This window comes from Biomphalaria glabrata, chromosome 7 (assembly GCF_947242115.1).
Source record: "Biomphalaria glabrata chromosome 7, xgBioGlab47.1, whole genome shotgun sequence".
Lineage (NCBI taxonomy): Eukaryota > Metazoa > Mollusca > Gastropoda > Planorbidae > Biomphalaria > Biomphalaria glabrata.
In genome coordinates, this window is record NC_074717.1 from 36,507,780 (window position 1) to 36,527,783 (window position 20,004).

Sequence of the window (20,004 nt, forward strand, 5' to 3'; positions counted from 1 at the left end):
ATAAAAAGTAGACCTAGAAATAGATCAAAATGAAAATCTACATAACATAATACTAATATCTTTATTATAGACTGGTAATGATCTTATAATTTGTGTATTGTACATAGATAGATATACACATGCATAGGATGATAGGTATAGATCTAATTACTCGTTCGTTGCAGTTTCTAAGTTATCATGAAGTCGCTCGCCAGAATTAGTCATCATAAGGTGAAATTTTGGTAGAGTTTAAATTTTGCATTTACAATTTCAACTAGATTATGATAATCATTTAAGTATGCCTAACACGCAATTAATAAAAACAAAAACAAATCATCAGATTGAGATGAACAAATTAAGTTAATATCGGTACAGGACCAATAAATAATGTAATCTAGATCGGGATAACAATAACAACGGTAGTATTGATAACGTAACTAAGAGTGTTCTTAACTGGCCAAATACAAGAAATACTTAAAAAAAAACATGAAGCTTACCCGGTATCTGTGTGAAAGAATTCCAGTTACTGCCATGTATCTCAGTACTATAAGCTTTATTTCCCTTTTCGATATTAAACAAAATTAATTACTATTATTTAATTAACAAATTGATTTTGTAAAATTGATTCGTGTTTTGGTTAGGGACAATGAATAATTTGTGCCAAGTTCCAACTTGATCCGAGAAAAGGAAATTGGAAAAATAACGTTAAAAATGTGTATCAGACAGTGAGTTGAAACAAACAACATAGCTCGATAGCGTTTGTATTTCATTAAATCAATTAGTGTTTGTTTTTTTTTTCCTCTTTTGTAACAAATTGAATCTTGTTTGTCGTGATTTTTAATACATTTATTTTTACTTTGTCTTGCATCGCCTTCTTAATTTAACTTACTGCAGAGGTGGCCTTAGCAGGTGCGCGGGGTCCTGTGGAGTGTCATATCATGGCTACGAATATTTGTACTATGGACTGACAACGACACTAGATTCTTTTTATCGCTGGCCCTGGGGTGGTTGCCCCACCCTCTTTATGCCGCCTATGTTACTGGGTGAGCTAGATTGCCTTATACGGACTTTTTGTTTTTGGTGTCACTATCCCACTTTTTGGGAAATCGGGATTTGCACTAAGCACCAGATGCGTCATGGACCACTGCGTTTTGATCAAACATGAGCTCATTTTATAGTATGCCCGAGCATAAGATCTATATTTAATTATTGATGAATATAGACTGAACAGCTGTAGACAGTGCAGGTCACAGCCCAAATACCAATTTAATTCTAGTGTCCTATCACAAACGTCAGTTCATTTTTTTTTTGGGACAAGCAAGCACTGGCATAAACTAATGGATTTAGATCAGTGCTTTGGCCAGTGAGTTGATATATTTTAGAAATAGCAAAGTGCGCTTAGAGGCACGGAGTTTTTGTCCAGACTAACCGTGACCTCGAATGCTATACCTCGAGTCCAGCAGTTAGGACAGGCGTTATGTTTCAGCTCGCCCTTATAGCACTAGCACCCTGCTATCTCTCGAGTCTCGTGTTGTCTTTGTGCACATTGAGTGCTGTTGAGACAAATTGTCAATCAAAGGTTTGAACATAGTTTAGGCTCAGGTTTTTTTTTTGACACTGATAAGAAGTAAGACTCGTTACCCCACTCGATCATCAGGCTAAATCCAAGTATTTGTGGGATGTGTGACATACAACCGCTTGGGTTACTTATCAAGGGTGCTTGGGGTACTCATCAAGGGTGCTTGGGGTACTTATCAAGGGGGCATTGGGGTACTTATCAAGGGGGGCTTGCTTTGGGTACTTATCAAGGGTGCTTGGGGTGCATTTCAAGGGTGTTCGAGCTCGAGTCCAGACTCGAGCTGAGTTGAGTTGGTTGAACGCGTAAAGGCAGCCATCTCCCAGAAACCTTGCTTTCTTGGGGTACTTATCAAGGGTGCTCGAGTCCAGACTCGAGCTGAGTTGAGTTGGTTGAACGCGTAAAGGCAGCTATCTCCCAGAAACCTACAGGTCCACTTGTGTATGTATTATATATGTATGGTTGTATGTTCCAAAGAAACATCAAAACGTTTGAACCATCTTGATAAAACTTGTCTTAAATGTTTCTTAGATCATGTACCTGTGACGACCCGACTGCCCTAAGAAAAATACCTATTTTTATCTCTATTAAACAACGGGTAATATCCGGCTAGTTAAAAATAAAGTAAAACAAAAAAAAAAAAAAAACTTATCAGACGACTTCATTATTTCTCACCTGAGGGAGCGCAACACTTTGAGCGTAACGTCCACTCAGCACTCAGTCCGTACCTTCGAGTCCTTTATCTGTCAGTGTTTCATGGCTCACAATGCATCTCACACACACAAGACCAAACTTAGGATCACATTTTAAGCTCCCTATCTACTTTAATAAGCCACATTATTGAATTGTATGGAACACAAATACATATTGCCTTGTTAGGTTTATTTTCTTCATGTCGTCTCTGAGACCTTTTATTTTTGCATGCAGCTTGTTTTTTTTTTTTTTTTTTCTACATATATATAGAGAGACTATAAGCCAGTGTGATATCATGCTGTTGTCTTAATATGAACTCTTTCACGAGCAAAGTTATGGAACCACTAGATCTATTTTTAGTCAAGGTCTAGTTGAAGACTCGTTTCGATTCTGTCTTATTATAGATTTTTATTGATGGTGGAAAAAACAAAAAACTAGAACTAGTTACCTATTTGGTGTATCCGGTGTACAGAATTGGGGGGGGGGACTGTTGATGAGCTTTGTTTTTATGAAGGTGACATGAGCATTTTAGTGCACTTGTAGGCACTGCAGAATAAACATGGGGCAGTGTTTAGTTTCTCTTGAAAATGTCCAATGTAGTACATCGTGTTTATAATACACTATCGGTCAGTCCTCTTCTTACGCCATGTTCTCTGTGACATTTTTTTTTAAACCCGAAGCAACACCACCTTGACCCATAGGAGCCCCATTCTCTTTCTCGTCACAAACATTGGTTATTTGGACCTTTGAGTTTAAACGATATGTTCAGCTTGTTAAGACATCTGTTCATAATTTGGACCATTTACAAACCCATGGAATTTTTTTTCCCTTGAGTTCCCACCATTCATCTCTATATAACTGGTACATGATTAGTGCATAACTCAACAAGCACTAATAGTCTCAGAACATTTGATACTTCCATAGGATTATAAAAAAAAAGTGTGTCGTGGTGGAAATATGTCTGTACATAATTATCCGTTTTAAGCAGCTAAAAAAATAGTTTTATATTTTTTATTTTATGTTTGAAAAATAAAACTTGTGAGAATACAATTATCATACGCCCGCTACAATCGTTCTGTTTATGTTGTGTCTATGTTTGCTTAATTTAACGTGATATAATAGCTTCGTGCAGATTGCATATTAAATATACACATCTAATAATTCTAATTAAACAACATGCATCTGGCAATTAGAGATATAGCAATACGATAACACGGTCAATGAATTTTTTTTTTCAAATGAGTAATTTTAGACGTTTGTCCGAGGTTAACACAATAGAAGCGTATTGGGTTTAATTCTTAATGTCAGGGTTAATTTTTTCCTCATAAATATCACGTGATCATATACATGTAATCAGCACCGGGTGAGAATAGTTGCAGTTTTTTTTTTTTATAGCATAAGGTCGTCAAGTCTGTCATATTAATAGATCCCATTTTGTATAAGAATCAACTTTGAACCAAGGCTCGTGTGCATAATAAGGTCCGTCATATTAATAGATTCCATTTTGTATAAGAATCAACTTTGAACCAAGGCTCGTGTGCATAATAAGGTCCGTGTGCAAAAAAAAAAGTTGATCATAACAATATATTGCACTAGTCTACCCACGGCGTAGCATACGCCGTTGTTTTGCAGGGCCGGCCTTAGGCCAATGCAACCTATGCGACCTATTCAAAGGACTCGTGCTAATTCTAGGTGCAAGTAATTAAATTAAACCATTTTATAACTTATAACAGATTTCCCGCGGCCTCCTAATTTACCAAGAGCTCCTGGAAATCTCCTGAAATTGCAAAATATACGAAAAAAGCCTGGAAATATCCGGAAATTTTTAAAAATATTTTGAAAACGCATACAAATCTCCTGAAATATATAGCCAAAACTGTCATTTTGGGGTGTCATTCAATATGGAAAACGCCAATCCTACGCGCGATGAAAATAAACGGCATTTTGCAATACCAGTAATTGTGGAATCTGTTGAAAGAAGCTTCTCGCGCCTCAAACTAACGAAGGATTACTTGAGGTCAACAATTCTCGTAGATAGATTGAAACATTTGGTAATTCTTGATATCGATCGTGATCAAAGTAGGAAATAAAATTTGTATGATAGACTGTATGACTTTGCTACACGCAAGGCTCGTAAAGTAGTTCTGTGCGTAGTAAAGAATGAATAAAATGCAAAGACGAATTTATTTTCTAATACAAACTCTTAAATTTCACTTATTATCCGTATCCCTACCAAACATGGCACCGCGAAATCCGTTTCGCATAGGGGCCCACAACGGTTGAGTCGGGCCTAGTATTTATTGACGTGTGAATAAAGAGTAGATTACTTGTTCTCCCCCCCCCCTCTTTTTTTCGCCGCTAAAACTACGTGGGGTAGAAATAAAAAAGTGATCTTTCCATGACTTCTTGGTCAAAATGGTTTAGTCCGGCCCTGCTATTTTGTGACGGGTGAATATTACTTGTTCTCCCCCCCCCCTCCCATTTTTATTTTCGTAGGGTAACTCTAGTCCGACTGCAGAAATAAAAGAGTGATCTTTCCTTTACTTCTTGTCCAAACTGTTGAGCCATGAAGATATATATATATATATATATATATATATATATATATATATATATATATATATATATATATATATATATATATATAGATAGATAGATAGATAGATAGATAGATAGATAGATAGCATAATAAGGTTCGTGTGCAAAAAAAAAGTTAGACATTTCAAAGATAGCAGAGTCCGTTTATTTTGTGCTCCAATTGAGTTGGCTGCGTTTGCTACAAGTTCGAGAAATATTTGTTTAAACCCAAATGTCAAGTTAGTTGCTAGTTTTTTTTTGTTTTTTTTTAATTTTATTTATTTAAAAACCTAAATGAATAACTTTTGTTAAATCTTTTGTCAATGAAATTATGAAGCAATGTAATAAATACAAAGAATTAAAATAATATATTAAACTAAGCATTTAAATTTTGTCAAAAAAAACAAAACAACGTCGTTCGCGTTATCAGCGCGACGCTCTATCAACTGACCAACCATACTACAATGTGCGATATTTTAAAATAAAATAAATGATTCCATCCTTAGCTTGACTCTGATTATAGTCCATTTACCCAGTTCGCACCATTCTACATTATCACCGCTTTGTCTTTGGCCAACTTCTAGCTTCCAACTTTTTAAAACTACATTTTTCGAAACATTTAAACAAACCCACGAAGACAGTGTGGATTGTAAAAATACACCCCCCCTCCCCCTTTAAAAGCTTGATCTCTTGTAAATGATTTGCTGGCTTACCAGCTACACGCCGTTGTTTTGAACCAGGTTCGAGTGGCTACCTGGTCGTGTGACCGTGCGATCTGGACTGTCGTGTCGTGCTAACCCTGCCCGCTGCCATCCTCTGGGAGGTTTTCGTTACGATGTAATAGTCATCAATTCTGGAGGCGCACCCGAAGCACGTGTAACAATGCCAACAATGTATCACTAAATGCAGGGAAGAATCCACGGTCGTTATGAAATGATTGGGTTGTAAGATAATACAATGTGGCAATACTTTAGTTTTAACTGGAACCGGAGACCATTTGAGATTTTAATTATTTAATATTTATAATTCAGTTTAATGTATTTTTGTATACAACGTATAAAGACCTATCCTCTGTAACTTTATGCAAGTTCTAGGCAATTGGGTTTTATGTAGTCATGTGAAATATCCTTAATCTTCGGAATCGAAGACATTGTGATCTTACCAGACAATTCGATATCTATGACCGCTTCCCAGATTTCCTTTTGGCACTATTCTCACAACGGTCACTGGTTCGAATCCTCTACCACCTTTTTTTTTTTGTTCTTAATTAACTTTGTTTGATACAATATCTTTTAATTATTTTTTAGTACCTGTTTATTGCTCATATGAAAACTATTTATTGCTATAAACATCCTTTTTATAAATCTATGAATATTTGGTAATAGGTTTGCATATTAATTGCGTAATTTATTTTCAAGTATTCAACAGCGACAAAATGTTTATTGCTACGGGTACTTTTGAGGAAAATAAAAACCCTAGATCTTGATTCTAGTAGACCTGAAGAACTGAGTTGATACAGTAGTTCTCAGGGGGCATTTTTATTAATCTTTTTGTGTGGCTCTGCGGGCAGGGGAAGCGAGTGTGTAGCGAGGAGGAGGGCGAGGGTGGTGGGTGAAGGGGGGGGGGAGTGGCCGTCTAGACGGGTTACGTTGTGCTATTGGGAAAGAAGGGGAAAAAAATGGCGAAGGTAGAGCACGTAGTTAGATGCTGCAGATTCCTAGTGTATGTGTGTGCGCGTGTGTTTGTTCATTGTACTTGTTGATGACTTCTGTTACGCTGTGTGTGTGTGTGTGCGTGCATGAGTGTTATTTATTACCTCCTTATCAAGTTATTCCTTCGTCTGCTCGTTCATCTTAGGGACATTAGACTGGGAAGGGAGGGGGGGGGGCGCGAGCCGTTTGTGTGTGTAATATCCCGACTTAGCAACAGTAAGCAGGGGCTTTCAAGCCATGAAGGGTTAAGAAACAACAACAATGAAGCTATTACGAGCGCGCGCTTCTCCCTACCCCAAACCGTAGAATACATTACAAACGTTTTGAATTTCAAGTGATTTTTACATTTGTGTTTGTGTTAGTTTAAACTTTAAAAAAAAAATATTTTGAAAAACATTATAATTTAAGTCGTGGGGGAAAGGGGGGGGGGGGTCAAGTGAAGAGGTATTCCGGACCAGGGCTGAGGTGAGATTTTATATTAATTGCAGTTTGAGTCCAGCCTGCCTATAATGATAAGTGATTTTTTTTTTTTAAGGCCATTGATCTGGCCACAACAGAAGTCTTGATTGTACATCGTGTTTCTCGTGAATCTCTTTTTGTGTCGGAGGGGGGAAATCTTTCGAGTGGCTAGTTCACCAATGATAACCTATGTTACTATAGCGTTTCGACATTAATACTAATTTAGAGAGTTTATGTCACAAAATTGATATCTGTATTTCAATTTTGGAAATTTGCATAAATTGGACAAATATCACAAAGTTCTATTGGGATCTAGATCTGAGTGTAGCAATCAATCGGTAACTGTAAAACGTACTTTAGTTTGAGAACCAAGTCTTTTTAAAAGCGCTACTGGCTTACTATTGAGGAGACATAAACTAATTAATACAAACATGTGGGGAAAATATTTAATTTTTTTTGGGTATGCTATCATCACCATGAATAGGGTCATCATTCTGAAAGTCTGTCGTGCATGGAACATGCGAAATTAGTTAGGAAACTTGGACTAGACAGTCTTATGTGAATCTTTACTAAAGTATGGCCTTCCTTCTTTGGCGGAGCGATTAGCGATCTTATAGAAATCAAAGCTTTGGAATTACCCAAGGTTGGAAAAATGTCGCCAATGTAGCTGGTGCTTCCTAGGGAACGGAAGGCGCAGATACTGTTAGGAACCAGCGGCGTCGCATGTTCTGCCAGGGTGTAGCACTGTGTGCTGTAAGCTGCGTAATTGTCATGGGCTTCTGATTTTTCCTCAGGGTTGACTCCCGAAGTCTTTCTCATGTATGGGTATAGCCCCAAGGCAGCAGAGGTTTGGATTCAAGAGTTTTCCTTCTAGGTGGTTACCCAACCAAAGCTAACCCTATCAACACCTATATAAACGAATTGGAAAGCCTAGAGGTCAGGTCGTAGGTGCGTCTTTAAATAATACTTGTCTCTATGTGTGACTACCAACATTTACCTGACTGGCTCATGGTATAACATTTCACCTACGCACAAAACGCAAAAAAAATGACTACAATGTTTCATAAGATGAAAATGGAAACTTAAAGAAACTCTTGGAGTGTCAACAGAGAATGCTGACCACGAACTTAAAAGCTGCAAACTTTATCAAGAGTTTCCAAACTAAATACTGGTCCCAGAACACCTCTTTAGAATTGCCCGGAAAACACGGCGCAGTTTATCTGTGATATAGGACATTTATATATATTTTTTTTACATAAACCCTTTAACTTGATAATGACAACCATGCCAAGATGACAGACACATTTAATTGTGCAGCAGCAACACAAAGAACCATTAAATCCCCATTGAATTTACCTACAAGCTAAATGTAAAATTAAAAGAGAAACAAACTAGACAAAATCGTTCTGTTTAGTCTTTTTTTTTCCTTGGTTGGTTTGACCTTCAAAAGGTCGTATTTCGTGGTGTTAGTGGCATTTGAATCGAAGCGTAATAAAAGCGCAGCTGTGTGTTCCCGTATCGAGATGCTGCGATGGAATTGTGTACATCTCACGTTGTGTTGGCTGGAGCTTGATTCTTTGTACACATACTATTGGGATACAAATCCGTATTGTACAGAGTACAGAAAGACAATCAATTGAATTGAAACTCTAATATTTAATTCAATAAAATCAACAAGGACAATTGAATTAACATATTCAATCAATAGCTTTTTTAAAATTAGCGTTTTCAATTCAAACCAAAGAAATTCGAATCAATCCATCGTATAGCTTTATATACTGTTTTTTTTTTTCAGTGATGACCTTGCCAAAACGTATGGTTCCGGTTCATTCTCGTTGCGTCTAAAAGTCTTTTCTGAGCTATTTTTAGCCAGTTCGTAATCTGTGAAAGTTGATGACGTTATCCTAGTTCCAATTTTTGCTGTAAACAACGTCCTGGCCACGCCTCTTACGCTCGCTCGAATAGACTTGTGACAAGTCATGGTCTGTTGTTACCTTGTGTAATTGTGTTTATAGAGCGTCCATGGTTGTCCACCTGCTTATGTTCTACGACCACCGCCCACATGGGGGCGACATTCTAAGGATGTTTATTTTCCCTTCTCTTTTCTTGTAACGATGGTCATTTCATTATTTTCACTTGTGTTATTATAGTTTATTATCTTCGTTTCTGATTACGATAAATACATAGTTTTAAAATGAAGTGAATCAGGGGGACAAAAAAAAAAAAGGAGAGAATGAATGATTGAAAATTGTTTCATTTTAAACCTTACATTTCATCTACAACACATTTCTACAAACCAACTTCTTGAACCTCATTCAGGTTCAGCAACGCCTGAGTAAAACGTGGCGAGCTATAGTTCTACCCCAGGCCTATTCTGGTTGCTTTGTATTGAACCTTTACCCACACAAAATATTGAGTTCTAATTATAGAATTAAAAGTACTTTGTATTAGAGACTTTAAAAAAAACAACAACAGAACTTGAATTTTTTTAAAAATTTATTTGTATAGTAATTAGATATAATCATAGAATATATTTTAAATACAAATATGACCACGCCCATTCCATTCCAATAAACTCCTTTCTTGAAACTGCAGCCTTCTAGACTAGTGCTTTGCTTATTTTTTTTAAAATTATGGTGTACGGGTAGACTAATAAATTTTGACATTGAGATCCACTATTTTATTCTCGATAGGTTTTACTTTTACAATACTGGAAAGATTTATCTATTATGAAGGGAATGCCATACATAGTTTGAGAATCTCTGCTCTAAAGTCTAGATATGTGTGCGTGCCCTTTAGTCGGCGCGTGCGCGAGTGTGTGTGTGTGTGTGTCTAATCACGGAGCTAGACGAGTGTCGGCGCGTTCAATACAGTGCGTGCATTACGGGACATTGATCACTGGCGCGTCTAGACAGCGCTAGGCTTAGCACGTCACAGTCTGTCCGTCTGGCCTCTCCCCCCAACCCTCACTTCTCCCCCTTCCCCCCTCCTCATTCTCGGGTAGTCGCTTCTGCTTCCTTTTTGAAATCGGTTTATTTTTTTATTTTTTTTTTGTGATGGACAATCATATGTATAAACTGAGTGTGTGTGTGTGTGGTTGGATTGCGGTCTTGCATTAATTTGCCAATGGGCTCGCGCACAGTGTAATTGCACGATCTGGCCAGCATGTTAACGTAACGCGGAGGTGATTGATGTACAAAGGCAATGAGTCACCTGCAGCCATGCTGCCAGTTTAGGTTGGGATGACCCGGTCCTGTTCACCCCAACCGAATTATCCTCCTTCCCAAACTAACGGTAACAGAAATGTGCCTAGCAGAGTTACGGTTAGAAAGAACAAGTACTTGCTGTTTATTGCGTTTACTCCACACTCAGCTCCGTAGTTGACTTTATCTCCTATCGGGGGGAGGGGGGGGGGGGATAAAGCCATCCGCAGTTTGTATATGGGCAGTGCCATTTTACATTTATAAACATAGCATTCTGGGGGAAAATAATGCTTTTTGGCGAATCCCTGTTGAAGCATATTGAAAATTTCTCATTAAGATAATACCTCGCACCAATTGCGATAAACATGCAGTAGTTAATTAAACCTGTGTACCTATGAACCAACTTACAAAACCTTCGACAATGGCATCGACCATCGCTACGATCGGGTGCTACTATATACCTTGCAAGCAAGATCTTGTTACAAAATGTTGTTTGTAAAATGTTTTACATATTTCGGATGTTCCTTCAGAGTTGAAGATAGTTTACTTCCTAGTCCAAACCTCCCGCAGGACGACGGGGGATGGGAGCGGGCAGGGTTTGAACCAATGACAAATGCCTTTTTTTGTTTTTTTTTTTTTGTTTTAAAGAAGTGCACGTCACCACAGCAACGACGCGAAACAAAAGCTTGGGTATACTTTCACAACAGATGGAATTAATGACGCGGAAGTCGTTTGGTTCGCATTAATATTAAATGCACGGAGGCGAAAGAAAATCACTCCTTGCTATCAAATTTGATATCTAGTGTTTTGTAGACGTCAGTATAATGTTTTCCCCCATTCCAACTACCGGGTCATTAACAATTCACGAGGAGCGAACATGCTTCTGTGGACAGCAGACAAGTTGCATAGTTAGCATACACTGAGACATAGTCCCCCCCCCCCCCCCCAATTGTATCACCGCTCCCTTGACGTATGAAATAATGTACATGTCTCTTTTAACCACGGCGCTAACCACAGGGACGTCCTTCAAGAGGACTTCAAAGTATCAGGACTCCGCTGACCTAGTTACGATACTGGGGTTGTCGGTCACGTCCGGTAGCAGTTAAACCTGAGAACAGTAGTCTAGACATGATAATAGTTAGTTCTTGGTTTATTTGTCCTTCAAATGTTTACTGGCGAGTCGTTACTCAGGCCGCCCTGCAGCTACGAGGTATCATGTTCGCATCTTTAACTTGGAAGTCTGGTCTTCAACAAATCCTTTTATTCCGTCTTTTCTTTTTTATTTCGCAATGCCTTGTTGGAAGGCTGCATTTCCCTTGCGCCCTATCAAGCTACATGGCAGTTCCCGCATTGTAAGCTGTATTATAGTTTCCGCCCTTGTAGTCTACCGTATGCTTACTGCCCTTGTAAGATACATTATAGTCACATCCTTTGTAGACTGGATTATAGTAATCGTCCTTGTTGGCTACATTTAAGTTATCGCTCATATGGGCTACACAACAGTCATCGTCTTTATAGTCTACATTATAATTACCACCTTTGTTGGATACATTATAGTTACCGCCCTTGTAGGCTATTTTGCATTAACGGTCCTTGTTGGCTACATAACCAGTCAGTGAAAACGCGTACCATTCTTTTAAGTATTATTTTAACGGAAAGATGAAAATTCTTCTATATATTGTTTCCACGAGAACACATATCAATTATATTATTATTAATATTGAACTGTTTTAGTTACAAATACGGTCAAGTTCTTAAAGAATAAAATGGATAAATCATTTAAGGGTAGCACAGAAGAATGCTATTTGTCGTTCACAGTAAATGAACTTTGTTTTTGCACTTGGGATTTGAAATTGGGACATTGATAGACGCAGATAAGTCAAGAATGTACTGTGACCTAAATCCGCTATCACTGACAACTCCAGATATGTAACATGAATATGTAGCGCCAGTGTCATCAAAAGGCAACCCAATCCAGTCCATCATTGGCATGGCTATGAATAACTGTCCAGCACCTTCATTTGTTTTATTCAATGACAGTTTCTGAGTGCGTCGCCTCTAAGTACAGAGCGTATGGATGACATTTACAACTACACAACACTCCTTTGTGGAGAAAATAAAAAAAAAGGGTCGTACAGTGCGAACAAAAAGTACTTGCTGAGAACCGCTTATCTAGATGGAGTTGTATTTACCTCGTTGGAATAGCGATTAGAGAAGTGATTCAAGCACTCGAACACATGCTCGTGTCCTGGGTGTCGTCCATGTTTTCTATTGCTTTGATGAGGCTGGAAGGTATCACGCAGTGGTTCTAAAACTTTTGTCGTGACGACTTTTTAATAGTTATGCGACTCTAGCCCCGACTTCTTTTTATTTCTTACCAAATGCATGCGAATTAAATATACAGGCTATGACTTTTTCTTCCCCTTGTCGCTAATTCTAAATTTAAAAAAAAAAAGAGAAAATCGATTGTCGTTAAAAAAAAAGACATTAATAAGAGACATTATAGAGACAATCCTAATGTTATTCTGTAACTTTAGTGTACGAGATGTTGAGGATAAACTTCTTTGTCTTTATTGAAATATAATAAATTCAAAAAAAAATTTTTGTTGATTAATATTTTGCATATTTTTGTGTTGACCTTTCCATAATGTTATATTGTTTTTGATATAAGCTTTCTAATTGTCTGACCTTGTCTTAGCATTCTTGAGTGTTGAGCTAACAATAGCAGTTTTATGTGTTGATCTATCCTTACTGTTTGTTTTGTTGGTCTTTTTTGGCTCCATTTTGTCGTAACCATTAAGGCGTTTATTTTTGTACTATTAGCTTGTTTGATACGTTGTAAGTATTTAGTATAGGCGCTGCTACGGAGTGCACGTTATAGCATTGGTGTCGTAACGTTAGACCAGTGTTTCCCAAACTGTGTTCCGCGAGGCCTGAATAGGTGTTCCACGAACTACTGGAATAGTTAACTAGTAGGCCACCACGTGAAGTAATCTCTCTATTAAAACAAAACAACTAAGCAAAGTGTTCAGTTAAATACTTAGAATGTAGGAAGTGTTCCGTTATGGGCAAAGTTTATGAAACACTGGCTTATACAATCAGAATCACGACACACGAAGAGAGATACTGTCCTTTACCACAACATAGTAAAGCTTCCCTTTCAGACCTTGTGGTCTATGGGGCAGATGATGTTAAGGTCATCTGTTTCTATGGCCAACGGTTGACGAGCAGGATGTCATGTGGCCAGCACAAGGACCAACCGCCTTTACTTTCCCCAACTAAAGTCAGGTACCCATTAGAGTTGGGTGGACTCAGGGACGCCCTAAATTATTATTATAGCTTTTATAAAGCGCTACTTTCATGCTTATAGCATGCTCAGAGCGCTTTTGGTCCAATCTCATTTGTGGACCAGTGGGGGGAGGGGGTATCTAGGAGTTGGTTTTCCGTGCTGCCTTTAGGCGCTCAGTAAACACAACTCTGCCCGAGTCGGGTGTCGAACCTCGAGCCCCCTTCTAGGTAGCCAAGCCAAGTTCAAGCGCACTTGGCCTCTCGACCACGCTTCCCAAATATCCCGAAATTCAAAATCCCAGCCATCATCAAGATTCGAACCCAGGACCTCAGGTTCAGAAGCCACCGCGCCCCCTTTTCCACAAGATAACATTGAAATAATGTATGCGACCATAGTAATATATTTAAAACAAGAAAAACACAAAGCAAGTGTAACTGTATCAATTAGTTTAGATCAGCCATGTAATTTTGCATGTGATTAATTTAGACATTTAAATCTGTGGGATAGAAATATTTTTACCAATTGTTTTTGTTTAGCTTTCTCCATGCGCTCTGATCCTATCACTTGCCCGGACCAGTTGGGAAAGGGGGAGGGAGGGAGGGAGGATCTTGGTGAATGATCGTTAATAACATGCATTTTTTCAATAAAAAGTTCACTCAGGGCTCAAGATTCCTGAGTGGGACTAATTCAACTTATACCATCATATCTGTCAAGTACAATTTCTTTTCCTTGTTCGAGATGCCAAAACAAAATAATTAATTACCAATAGTTAATTAACTAATTGGTTAATTTTGTTTACTGATTCTTGTTTTGTCAGGTAAAAGAAATAAGTGTGGACAATTTCAGCTTGATCCGAGATTGGGTGTGAGAGAAATAAGTTTGAAATAACGTGTACAAACTTTTTACCAGACAGACAGACAAAGTTGTTATAAGCTTTGTGAAAAATTCAATTCCTAATTTATGTTCTAAGCCTTCAAATATTGTTATTGAAAAATTAATTTAAAATTGACTGAACCCACAACATTCGTGTTATGTACAACTTAAATAAGGAAGGAAGGAAAATGATATTGTTTCTGTAGCTGGAGAGACTATTGAAATTGTGCAAACATTTACATACCTTGGTACTATCCTAGACAATAAACTAAATTTTACTGCAAATACTGATTATATCAGTAAAAAAGGGCAGCAAAGATTACGATTACTGAGAAAACTGTCCTCGTTTAATGTTAGCGAAAAGGCCTTGTCTATGTTTTATCACGCTCATATCTGTAATATTTTAAGTTTCAATATCACTGCCTGATATGGCAATCTGAGCATTAAAAATAAAAATAAACTTTATAGAATCCTAAATGCTGCTGGTAAAATCATTGGCAAAACAACAAACCCCATTTGGGCAGTTGTTTGAGACAAACATCTATAAAAAAGCTAACAAGATCCTCGAAATAAAGAGTCTTCCTTTGTGTCAGGATTTTGTGATTTTACCATCACAAAAGAGATACAAGATACAAATAGCAAAGACAAACAGACACAAACACTCTTTTGTTCCCCTGGCAATCAAATCATTAAATAAGAACAATCTGGTATAAACTTTGTCACATGTAAATTATGAGTGAGTCTGGTGTGAATGTACACTTTGGTTTCTTATAGCTATAAAGTTTTTTTGTTTGGTGTAATGCACAAATTGTAAGACAAATTTCCATACGGACAATAAAGATTATTATTATTATCCATACTATTACTGGATGCGAAATTTCAACTCGAAATAAAAATTCCCCTTTCAGACCACGTGGTTTATAAGGCAAAAGATAGAAAGGTCATCTGTTTCTGTGGCCCACGGTTAATAGGGTGTCATGTGGCCAGCATAACGACCAACCGCCTTTACTTTTCCACAACTAATGTCAGGTACCCACTGGAGTTGGGCGGACTCATAGGTTACCTAAAGATCTCGAAATTAAAAATCCCAGTCTTCACCAGGATTCGAACCCGGGACCCTTCCGTTTGGAAGTCAAGCGCTTTATCAGCTCGAGTGAATGATTACATTATTTTGACTTATGGTCCCGGGTTATTGACTAGCGGTTTCGAGATTTTCACTTGTGGTTTTCAGTTTTTGACTTCTTGTTTTACAGTTTTTGACTTGTGGTTTTACAGTTTTTGACTTGTGGTTTTACAGTTTTTGACTTGTGGTTTTACAGTTTTTGACTTGTGGTTTTACAGTTTTTGACCCTGACGAAAGTGTGAGCTGACAGAATACATTAAAATAAATAGGAATCAATAAGATCTGCATAAAAAAAAGTTATCATTGAGTATGTGATACAGGCAGTGATAAAAAAAAACAACAAACTATTTTCTTTAATTATAAATTAAAAGTATTTTAAGAGCACTTGGGGGTTGGGGGTGTAAGTCTACATTTATTCATAGGTTTTCCTTTAAATCCATTTCTATTTATAGCTACACGTGAGCTTCATTCTAATCTGAAATTGAGTTTGGCTTAGAGACGTCAACCTTATTGGAACACACACACACACAAACTTTTTTTTTTTTTTTTTACACACTAACGCCCTGATTAAAATATCTTATGTAATTAGACTAACGTAAACTGATCACTGGAATGAAATGGATATGGAAATAATAAAAATTGTTTATCTCTGTAAATATATATACCGTATATATATATAGATATAATTTGTAAATTTTGAACACATCAATTTAGACTTACGTTCTTATAAAAGGGTGCACATTTTATGCACATACATATAAAGTTTTTTTGAAACTAGTATTAAAAGGCAGTTTTTTTTTTCTTCTTTAACTGAGTTTCATTGTGTGTTACGTAATGTGCGACAGATGCCGGTTCAAATTCCCCGTACTGTCGTGGGTTGGTATCCGTTTTATGAGGCCTGTTTGTCCGCCTGTCACGTTTAGATCTCAAGCAAAAAAAAAAAAAAAAAACTAAAGCGCTATTGAAAAAAAAGTCCGATTTCACCATATCATTGTAAGCATGCTTAAAATAAGTGCGACGACTACTTTGGGTCTTCTGAAAGTGAAACCTTTTTGTTTGAGAATTAACTACGCATTCCATTGACGCCAACTTTAAAAGCCTATTAAAAAGATTCGTGTCTGTTGAATACTAAGAATAGAAATAACAGCGTTCATAATACTTAAAGACGAAACGTATCCGTAGATTTACTTATGTTGCAACATTTATATAAAGATCAACAGTTATTGGTCAAAGTAATGCTATTTCATCGAGTTTGTCGCCGGCAGTCCTATATTAAATGGACATTATATGTTGAGGAACTTCGGCAATTTAATTACGGTTACCGGTGTTGATAGTTTGAAGTTGTTCAGTTTCTTATATCCACACATGACGTCTTACTTTGACTCTATTTGAACCAAAAGGTTATTTATATTAACAACTACTGTTATATCAAGTCCCAGTTGACATGCTCGAACATGCTGCCGTAATCAAAATTAACCCTCATGTTCGCCTTGCTAAACATAACGAAACCTGCTATTTGACTTTAATTGCTTACCAAAACATTGGGCCCATATGGGGCTCCTATGAGAGTTTGTGTGAAAAACAAATCTCCTTTGTTGTTATTATTTTGTTTTAAAATCTACGATGTCTTTGATATCTTCAAAAAAAAAAAAAGCACTCTATTGCAGACCAGTCTTCTATTGCACACCAGTCTAGATTGGGAGAGAGATTTGGGTGGTGGGGGGGGGGGGGCTAAAACAAACAAGTTTGAAGAGATGTACATGGCACATGCAAAGTTTTGTGTGGTGCCTAAGCGTTGCTGATAGGCCTGTGTTAACACGATATAATAGTGCCTCTGATTCATGTAACATGCACCCTGCCAGATAACATGGTGGTTGGTGCTCATCGCAGGGCACAGGTTCGCATCAATCCAAGCCCGCTTCAGATCTGGCCGAGTTATCTGTACATCTGGTGGCGATAGTACACTTTCCATCAGCCAGTTACACTTTTACAAGAGGCGGCGATGGGGAGGGGGGGTCATCTTGACACAAAAGCGGGGGGCCTCGCGCGCGCACAAATGCACGCACGATACAGTCCACACTGGCAGACAGCACTTACCAGGTATTTCGATCGCTCTTGACGGAATTCAGATGAACATTTACAGATTTTCTTGTGTCTCTGAGATAAAGGTAAGAACCACAGAGCGCGGCGCCACCACGGGGACTGCCTTTTCTTTTCACTTAGAGAGAGGAGCGCCATTTATGATACATGTTCCAAACACGAACATAATGTTTCCTTGTATATATTTTATCTTTGAAATACTTTTCGTTGAATGGAAGTCGTATAGAAACCTTTTTATTTAGAGACCTCTAGACCTAATCTTTCGTCTAGAAATTTTCAGTAAATATCTGTGCAGGTAGCCCAGGATATATAAATCTTAGAGTTGAAGATAACGTTACTAAGAGAAATTCTACATCAACCGAAAGGAGTCCTCTAGCGTGCATCTAGTTCTGTTTCCTGGGAGAGAAAGAATTCGCGGCTTTTATTTCCTATTTTGTTGTCTACATGGGTTGGAGACTTTTGCGACTCGTTGGTTCGTTTGCTGCCCTGATGTCTGGGGAGGAGGTGATAGAAGAACCAGTATTTGGTCATCTTGTCACGTTTCCACCGGTGCTATTTGAAAAAAAAAAAACTTGTTCATAACCCTTGTGTCTCTGCTGAGAACTCGGGGCCTCTTTGATCGTTCATAACAGCGTTGCTAAGATTGAGTCTAAATGAAAAACAAAACAAACAACAACCTCAAATTGTTTTTCTCCAGTAGGCCTAGACAAAACCCCCCCCCCCCCCCTAAGAAAAAAAAAATGCAAACCTTTCCTTTAAGCAGTTTTCTACTATGACTTAATCAGAAACTTGCTATTCAAACTATTCTAAATTTTAAAATGAAACTAGAAGCATTGTTTTACTTTATTTATAAAAAAGTGATAATAATTGGACTGACTGTGGCGAAAAACTAAAATCAACTAGTTTGTGTTTTGGTTGGTGTATCCGGTGTAAGGAATAAAGGAAGTGTTGACAAGCTATGTCGGTTTTTTAGGTATATAATAATTATTTTTTTTAGGTATATAATAATTTTTTTTAGGTATATAATTTTTTTAGGTATATATTTTTTTTAGGTATATAATAATTTTATTTTTTAGGTACCGGTATATAATAATATTTTTTTTAAGGTATATAATAATTTTTTTTTTTGGGTATATATAATAATTTTTTTTTGCTTAAGTTATTCTTATGTGTTTTGTTCCTCTCCTTTGGTATATATTATATGTGAATTGTTGAACTACAAAGTTACAGGACATGATTGGATCATTGTTCAAAAACTAGAAAGTTACAGGACATGATTGGATCATTGTTCAAAAACTAGAAAGTTACAGGACATGATTGGATCATTGTTCAAAAACTAGAAAGTTACAGGACATGATTGGATCATTGTTCAAAAACTAGAAAGTTACAGGACATGATTGGATCATTGTTCAAAAACTAGAAAGTTACAGGACATGATTGGATCATTGTTCAAAAACTAGAAAGTTACAGGACATGATTGGATCATTGTTCAAAAACTAGAAAGTTACAGGACATGATTGGATCATTGTTCAAAAACTAGAAAGTTACAGGACATGATTGGATCATTGTTCAAAAACTAGAAAGTTACAGGACATGATTGGATCATTGTTCAAAAACTAGAAAGTTACAGGACATGATTGGATCATTGTTCAAAAACTAGAAAGTTACAGGACATGATTGGATCATTGTTCAAAAACTACAAAGTTACAGGACATGATTGGATCATTGTTCAAAAACTACAAAGTTACAGGACATGATTGGATCATTGTTCAAAAACTAGAAAGTTACAGGACATGATTAGATCATTGTTCAAAAACTACAAAGTTACAGGACATGATTGGATCATTGTTCAAAAACTACAAAGCTACAGGACATGATTGGATCATTGTTCAAAAACTAGAAAGTTACAGGACATGATTGGATCATTGTTCAAAAACTAGAAAGTTACAGGACATGATTGGATCATTGTTCAAAAACTAGAAAGTTACAGGACATGATTGGATCATTGTTCAAAAACTAGAAAGTTACAGGACATGATTGGATCATTGTTCAAAAACTAGAAAGTTACAGGACATGATTGGATCATTGTTCAAAAACTAGAAAGTTACAGGACATGATTGGATCATTGTTCAAAAACTAGAAAGTTACAGGACATAGATTGGATCATTGTTCAAAAACTAGAAAGTTACAGGACATGATTGGATCATTGTTCAAAAACTACAAAGTTACAGGACATGATTGGATCATTGTTCAAAAACTAGAAAGTTACAGGACATGATTGGATCATTGTTCAAAAACTAGAAAGTTACAGGACATGATTGGATCATTGTTCAAAAACTAGAAAGTTACAGGACATGATTGGATCATTGTTCAAAAAATAGAAAGTTACAGGACATGATTGGATCATTGTTCAAAAACTA

General features: G+C 37.1%; 1 protein-coding gene across 7 annotated transcripts in view; it reads left to right on the plus strand.

Annotated features, from left to right (window-relative positions):
• Positions 1 to 20,004, plus strand: part of LOC106052151 (uncharacterized) — a 61,112-nt gene that overhangs the window by 1,523 nt on the left and 39,585 nt on the right. The gene's annotated exons all lie outside the window — the stretch shown is intronic.